Source organism: Daphnia pulicaria, chromosome 1 (assembly GCF_021234035.1).
Source record: "Daphnia pulicaria isolate SC F1-1A chromosome 1, SC_F0-13Bv2, whole genome shotgun sequence".
Classification (NCBI taxonomy): Eukaryota; Metazoa; Arthropoda; class Branchiopoda; order Diplostraca; family Daphniidae; genus Daphnia; species Daphnia pulicaria.
Genome location: NC_060913.1, coordinates 33,167,069 through 33,175,667, shown reverse-complemented (window position 1 = coordinate 33,175,667; position 8,599 = coordinate 33,167,069).

Sequence of the window (8,599 nt, the reverse complement as noted above, 5' to 3'; positions counted from 1 at the left end):
CATTTTGTAGTTTCATTTGGTTTCCTAATTTTGATTTGATTATTGGTCACATCGATTAAAAATGTTCTCAACTGTCTGTTGTCAAGAAGCAAAGTTAAAACGAACTAGTCGTAAACTTTTTTTGTTTCCCGTTTTTAGGCTCTTCTTTGGGCGATGGTATTATCGACGAAATCTTCGCTTTGTCACTTTCTAAACACGCCAAACTCTTTGGTAACTCTTGGGCGCACGCGGAATACATCAGTGATGACGATGATTTCGAATGATCCATGTTTGATTGTGATTTGATATCGGGAATTTCCGATTGGTTGAGTGTACTTTCGTTTCTATTTTTTTCGTTGGTCTCCCTTTTGTACTGTCGCTCTTACAATACATTGTCTTGGACATTGTTCTGTCATCAGGTAGAAGTAAAACCCTTTTCTCGATTTACAGCACTTTAGTATTATAAGTCGATTGCAGCTTTTATGAACAAGAATTGGTTTCCTACATGCAAACTCAAAATTATTATTAGTTCTGTTAATTTTGTTACTTTACCAGCTGTAAGACTTTGCGCATTTAGCTTTTACAACGCACCCGTCTACAAAAGTCCCAATTTTCTACATTGTAATTAGATTGCTACAGCTATCGGCTATCGGCTATCGGGAAGCTCGTGTACCATCGCTTCACGAATACTTTTCATGGCAACTAGATGCGTGACTCTTTGCCACGCACCACGTTTGACGGAGACAGGTACTGGGCTACTAAATACAATGAAACCTACGTTCTGTACGAGTATGCCAACGAAACCACCTTCAAAAAGGACATCTTCATTCGAAATTATACGTTGCCTTTCGCGCTTATCTAACATATTATTATCTACATTAAATTATTTTATCGCTTGGCCGGGATAACCATCTTTACCTGGTCCTTAACGGGGAAAACCTTAAGGTGTCGGCATGGATAGCTTTTTGAACTACAGCCCACGACGCAAATGTCTATGGTCCGAATGGAGATGCTGCTAGAGTCGCTGGAGGAGGTGGCGTTGGCGAAGGTGCCGTTGGAAGCGTTGGCGAAGGAGCCGTTGGAGGCGTAGGCGGAGATCGTGGTGGAGGCGGTGCCAACCGCCACTAGGCCAGTTTTTGCATTCGTGTTCCCTTTGGTGCCAATTCCGGCTGATCGTTGTACGCAAAATCGTACCCCCCCCCCCTCTTGTTCTGGAATGATGATAAATAGTTCCTTTCCCTTTATTTTGCTGTACCTTATGAAAAATTATAAAAACTTATTAAGACGTATTCTTGAATCTCAATAAAATGAGTTATGCTTCCCTAAAAACGCATGGTAAGTGTTATATTCTTACGGTGTTATACTCTTTCGGAGGGGGGGGGGGCAAAGTCGCGTTCCCACCTCTTTCTGGGCTGGCGTTAAGATAATTTTTTTTAATGTCAGGGTACGGAAGTTATTTAATGGTTTGATGGTGGGGGAGAGGGAAGGAAGAAAAATACAATTATTTAGATATTTTTACATTAAAATTTGATTGATCAGTAGGGGTTTCCTCAAAACGGTTTTCCGCCATTGATATGATAAATTTAACCTTGTCCTCCATTACGTCGATACAATCTCAATTGCTACCTACGAGAAAAAACATGGTTCTCCAAGAAAAGAAAATCGATGAGTTGAATAAACTTATAAAACTTCAACAATCTACAATATGTCAGAATCGCCTTCTTCCTATTTCTTCCATAACGTAACCATCCTACGGAAGCGAAATCCAAAGAACATCCTGTGGAAGAAGAAAAGAGGAATCCACTTGGTAACGTGGGTATAAAAAAGGCGGACATTAAAAACGTGTTGGACTCGACCAAAAAAAAAACATTGAGGTCCACAAAGGACAAAAAGGGTGATTTTTATGAGATTAAAAATTTTTATGAGGTCCAAACTCTGGTTCACGCAGCAGTTTACGGGTTCAGTACTTTAATATTTTGCTATCGTCAAACTGGGTCTGGTAAGACTTTTACAATGGAAGGTAAATTGAACAACCCAAAAATGTTTTTTTAAATAAATGTCAAAATTCATATATTTTCTCTTTCTATACAGGTAGCCCCATTGGCTCTGAATCTGCTGGACTCATTCCACGTAGTATGATATACATTTTACACCAGACAAATATCTTAAAATGAAAAGGTCGGAATTATAAATTAAAGGTTTCATTCCTCCAAATACACAACGATAGAATATATAATTTAACGGACTCAACTACGGGGGAGTTAAAAATATGTGAAGATGAAAGTGGCAGAAATTTCGTCAAAGATTTAAAGGTAACTTTCCTTAAATTCATTGTCATTGTCTTCCTTGCCCTGTACGTCCATTTTATTTTTGTTTCCCCCTTTATAAATCAGGAAATTAAGGCAAAGATCGAAAGACAGCGATCTGTCGATGTGAGAACGAGAACGTGTTCTGCCGTTTCTAGAACAAAGAAAAGGTGGGTGTCTAATTTAGGGTTGAGATCGGGTTGTAAAAAAAGAGGGGGGGGGGGGGTGGTTTGCAACATTGCAACATAAATTTTTGTAATAAAATTTCACCCTAGAACGAAACCCGCGGTCATGGCCCATGGGCATGGAGAGATGGTTGCCAATGACCATGTTAAATTTCCCATAAGGGGATTCGACGGGAAGCTAATTTTTTACTAGCGATATTTGTATGGACATGATACGGTAACCCCTTTGAATCAAATTGAGTTGTGAATAAACAAATCCCTCGACAGTAAACCCAAAAATTTGAAAAAAAATCGAAGAAAATGTGTTGTGTACCTCACTCCCCAGCCACAGTCTACCAAACACACCGCACATGAATTCCATGTACACGCATGTACACCTCACCTATAACAAAAGCCGTATCCAACAATCAAAATAAAGCAATCCAGAGCCCAGAAAATTGTCACTCCACTGAAGAAAAATCTTGCACAAAATCGAATCACAATGAAATACCGAAATACTACTAATTTTTTCACCCACGCTCTCCCTTCACCGGGGCAACCGCTGGGCCGTCCATAAATTACGTAGCGGTATTTTTGGCCATTTTTGCAACCCCGCCCCCTCCCCTACGTAAAAAAGTGTAACAAAAGTAAGAACCCCCCCCCCCCCTAAAAATACGTAACAATTTTCTAAACCCCCCCCCCCCCTTTTAAATTTAAATGCAATATTTTCTAAGCAAAATTTAAAGAATTCTTTCAAATGTTTATCTTTATTTGAAAATCGAATACAAAACTGATGCAAATTTAATAATTATATAACAAAAGAAGATAATTATTCATTCGTCTCCCAAGGGCTTGAAAAAGGTTCTTCTAATGAAACAATAGTAACAGGGGTTTCTTGTAAAGTAACGTTCTCATTGAATCCTTCCGGTACATCAACGTCTTCTTCTTCTGCTCACTAGGCCTCTTTGATGCCCAATTCATCTTGAGCGAGAATTGCCATGAGCTCACGTTGTCTCCTTGCAGCAATACGGATTGGTTGCACTTTTGTGTTGATGGTAGGCAAACGATCATTCGAGTGCACAGGGGTCACGTGAGTTTTCAACATTACCTTGGAAGCAAAATAGATTGAGCATTTTTTGCAAATCCTATCTAACAATTGAGACTGAACACTGGGGTTGTATAAGTCATAGGGCAGTATTTTGAAAGATCAAGTTGACCGAGGAAGAGGGAAATTGATTGAAGGTTTCAGGATTCAGAGAAAGAAACAGCGATGGAAACTTGTGGTTTTGGAAGTCAGATCGCTCTGGTGCTTTTAAACCATCCGGAAAATAGAATAATGGAATTGGTGGTGGTAGAAAGCGCCCAGGAAGGAAAAGTATGAGCTCTGGGCAGGGGAACAGCAGTTGGCATCCAAGCATTTCACAATCTGAGTGAAATATTGACTAGTCCGAACATGATTGGCAAACCAAATTTGGCTTGGCATCTTCATCAATTGTTAGAAAGGATTGTTCATCAGGATTTATATACTGAGCAATAGTGGGCTAGTTATCTACTACAACATTTGACCAGATTTCAGCTTATAGATTTCCTGCATGGCCAAAGTTTATTTTTCTTGTTCATTATCAGTAGTTTTTCCGAACAAATCTAAATGGGATCCGAAGTGGGTATGATCCAGAATTAATCCAGCCAGCTTGCGGCTAAGTGGAGCCATTTTTTTTCAACTCGATTGAACGCACTACGTCCAGGAACCTTGGTGATTAAGTGGAGAGCGTCCAAGTTGTGTTTCAGAAAATTATGAACTGCGACATCGATAACCTTTTGATATCTCGGATTTTCATCTGCTCCACCGTCAACTGAAATTTATATGGAAAAATATTATTTAGAGACATTTTATCGCGGAAAAAAAAATACACACAGTAACATTTACCAGTAAATATTCCAACTGGTTTTACAGCATTGTCTTGGCCAATTTTCATTACGGACTGAAACTCAGGCAAATCCAGAAGAGTATCAAAATCAAAGCCGTGGGCAAGTTCCGTAGATGAGGAATGCTTTGCTGAACGGTTTGCGATATACGTTGTACCAGAGTACCCAATTGCACTAGGATGCTGTTGGAAAGATCAAAAGCTTATCTTTTCAACCAGCCCCTGGAGCAAAAGAGAGAGAAAAAAAGGCATCTCTACTTCTAATAATTAAATCTGGTCGACCCTGAAATCAAAATAGTGAAATGCAATAAAACACAAAGTAAAACAAAATACAAATTATGATTAGTGTAACATTAAGAATTGTTTGGACCTCACGTTTTGAGGAGTGTTTGAGATTTTGGGAATTTTTTGGACCTCACGTTTTGAGGAGTCTTTGAGATTTTGTAAATTTTTTGGACCTCAGGTTTTGAGGAGTCTTTGAGATTTTGGGAATTTGTTGGACCTCAAGTTTTGAGGAGTTTTTGTTATTTTGGGAGAAAAAAGGGAACAAAAAAAAACAACAATAACCATACCGTCAGCTGGCTAGGTGATGTCACTCATTTCAGGTTTCCTTCGGATGCAAAAAAGTGACAGTCAGTGACATTCAGTGAGCGGTAGCCCACGGATAGCTTTTGGATGTAAACGAATGGTTGGTCAGCAACTACACAACTTGATTGTCCATCAACAGCTGTTTCGGCTGTTACCGTTTAATCTCTTCAAAAACTAAATTAGATTTTGAGAAATTAGCGTAAAATTTTTTATTTAAGCATACATACTCCGAAGTAAGTTAAAGATTTCCGAAGTAAAGAGCTAAACTTTCATTTATTGTTAAGTTTGAAGCGTGAATTGGCCAATTATAATTTAATCTAAATAAATTATTTGTGAATTCTTTTAAACATAAAAAGATATAAAAATTTCAATTTGATATACCTTTTATCAGTAAAGGCGAGGAGCTCTCAGTGAATATTGACTCCGTTACCATTCATGGCAAGGTTCTGAGTTTACTTCTTCCATCACCTCCGATTTTTTGTGTGTAAGATATTACACATCCAGGTAGTATTTGCGTCCAACTGCAAGACATCCAAATATTTGGCAAATTGGTCAATTGCAACATACTCTTTAAGAAGACAACGATCCGCTTCATCCAATAGTTTTGGTTTCAACTCCTTCACTGCACAATTGAGTTTATCTAAATTAGCTTGGTTCTTTATGAAGTCGATTCAAATTTTGAATTCCAGCGCTTAGCCCAAAGGATCTTAATCCACAAATTCATATCAATTTGATTATCTTGTCAAGAGATCCTATATATATCGTAGTCCACTAGTTGTAGAGGTGTGCCAATTTGTTTTTAAATGACTAAGTTACTGTTGCACCCGCGAGTGTTGATGTTGGATCAATCGAAAAGTCGATGGCTCAGCAATTATCACAAAGACAAATAATTGCTAATCCATATAATGAACACAGAAACGTCTCGTGTTTTTCTTTACAGCATCCATTGCATCATGATGAATCGCATCAATTTATACTTGCAGTTTCCTTAATTATTGATCTTTTTCATGAATTTGTGCGTTTTTTCTTTTCCATTCGTTAAGAAGCCGTCCATCTCATTCTCAGAAATTCCCCACAGGACATAACTCCATACCAGGACGCAACGGAAGACGACGAATCTTGCTTCGTGGTATAAGTGAAACTACAGCCAGGTGAGGGTGGAAAGTTCATACGCTTATCCCCGTAGAATTTCTTGTGTGCTTTTTTTGCTGCGTGGTTTTTCATTGCAGTATGAATGGCGGAAGCGTGCCTTTCATGAATAGCTTCAATTTCTTCTTGTAGTTTCCTTATTTGTTGATCTTTTTGATAAATTTGTTTGTCTTTTTTTCAATTCTTTCAGATTTTCATGTCTTTTGAACAATTTTTCATGTCCTTTAATTCAGTGTTCTTTTTGGCATTTCACATCACAATATAACACACGGAGACAGCAATAATAAATTCTAATCCACAACAATTGGAACATCAAACTTGTTTTCCGACGTCTCTGCAGCATGAATACGTATCATGATGCATATTGTGGACGTATGTCTTTATTTAAGATTTTCGTTTCGATTTCTTTTTGTTTACTATCTATTGTTTCTGCTTGGTTATCCATCTTCCTTTTTTAAATTTCATTCTCTTTTTGCAGGAAAGCCAATTTTTTTTATAGCTATAACAATTCAAAATTTATTTCTTGTGTGCTTTTTTCGATGTGTGGTTTTCCATTGTGGTATGAATGGCGGAAACGTGCCTTTCATGAATAGCTTCAATTTCTTCTTGGAGTTTCCTTATTTGTTGATATTTTTCATAAATTTGTTGGTCTTTTTCAATTCTTTCAGATTTTCACGTAGTTTGCTCAATTTCTTTTCTCACTGCAATATCAAACAGGCCATTTCTATTCAACGTGAACGAAAATGCAAATAATAGTTGTAATGTAGAAAACAACATATTAATCAAAATAAAGTTACATACTAAGATCTTCTTCTGCCATGGACTCCTTATTCTTGTCTCCCTTGCTTGTAATTTTGTCTTTTTTTTATGTTCTTGTTTTTTTACCGAACTCGGTGGAAAGAAAATTTCCTGTCCAAATAAATCAGTTTAAAATTTCATCTTCTGGTTTTCCTGAAATGATATTAAATTTTTTGACAATTAATACTTAAAATCATCGTGTAACCTTACACTGTGACCGTTAGTCTGAGAATTAACTAGATGTTGAACAGGAAGGTGAATTATGCGATGACAAAGGAGTCGGTGAAGCAAAATGGAAGATTAACTCTCCTTTTTATTAGTAAATTTTCAAAATTCTGCATCATTCGAAAAAAAAATGTCTGTCAATGGTTGTTCTTCTTGTTGTCTTAATGAATTAGAAGACGCTACGAAGTGAAATTTAAAAAAAAAATATTTATTTAAAAAAGGCGGCCGGGAAGACAAGAAAAATAAAAAAGTATATCGCTGCAACATTTTTTTTTAACAATGTTTTTTGGATGATTTTTTCGGTTCAACACTTTTGTGTTTGAACGATAGTTACTGACGGAGTAAGTTTATTTTACAAGTTCGAGTGACAGATTTTCTTAGAGCAACACATGAAGATTACATTAAAATAAAAAAGTATTAAAATCCCCACATTGAAGAAGTGATTCAATTGCAGAGAAGTAAAAGAATGCGAAAATTCTCAATTAAAATTTTTTCAGGGGAAGATATCTTCTATTGGACGAATTTTTTACGATGATTCTATTTCAAGGATTATTTCTGCTCTATTGTACTGGTATACACCTGCTAGGGGGTTTTACACTTATTTAACTAGATTAAGTAAAGTAAAGTGAATTAGATAAGTAAAGTAAAGTAAGAAGTTGGTCGGGTAAAATAAACTTTAACCCAATAGATATACTAAGAGCAACGGGCTTATACCAGCTATTCTAGATGAGCATACCATGAAAGAATGGTCTCGCTCGACCCATAATTCAGAAATAATGTGTCTAAAAGTTTTCATCTTTTTTTTCGCCATGTTTTTGCCTCTGAAGGCACGGGAGCCCTTTTCATTTTCTGACAGCGATTGAAGGGCTAGTTTTTACGTCTTCACCCGCAGCAATGATCACATTATTCTTGGGTTTCTGAATGGCAAAGTTCATGAAGAAAGAGGAGAGAACAATAAGGACAATTGTTTAATTTTTGGACGTAAAAATCTGTAAGGATATTATTGCTGTGCTGGCAACATCCCGTTTTTCAAGTGTCGTTTTGTCCACTGCTTTGGCAACCAACGTTGTAACCAGCATAGTGATTGCCAACTTCCTCTTTTCCGTTTTCCCCAAACCTTCCTCGTTCCAGGGATCTTATTAGGTATCTATTACAACCCGATGAACAGATTCACGTCACAGGAAATAGTGGTGAATATTATAACGTGTTCAGTACCCACGCAATACGATTCTCAGCAATACACGTAATTAGTAAGTACGTTACATTGGGGAGATACAAAACTGGTAAGTCCTAATTTGACTCCTAGTTTACGTGTAAAACAGAATTGCAAGTAGTGTATTGAGTCATTAGGCGCTTGGAGGGCGGAAGTCCCTGAGAGGCAGTGACCAAGCAGCTTTCTGCCTTAAATTGCTGGGATTATTGACCCACCCTGACGAACACTGTGACCACTACTACTGCTGCTGTC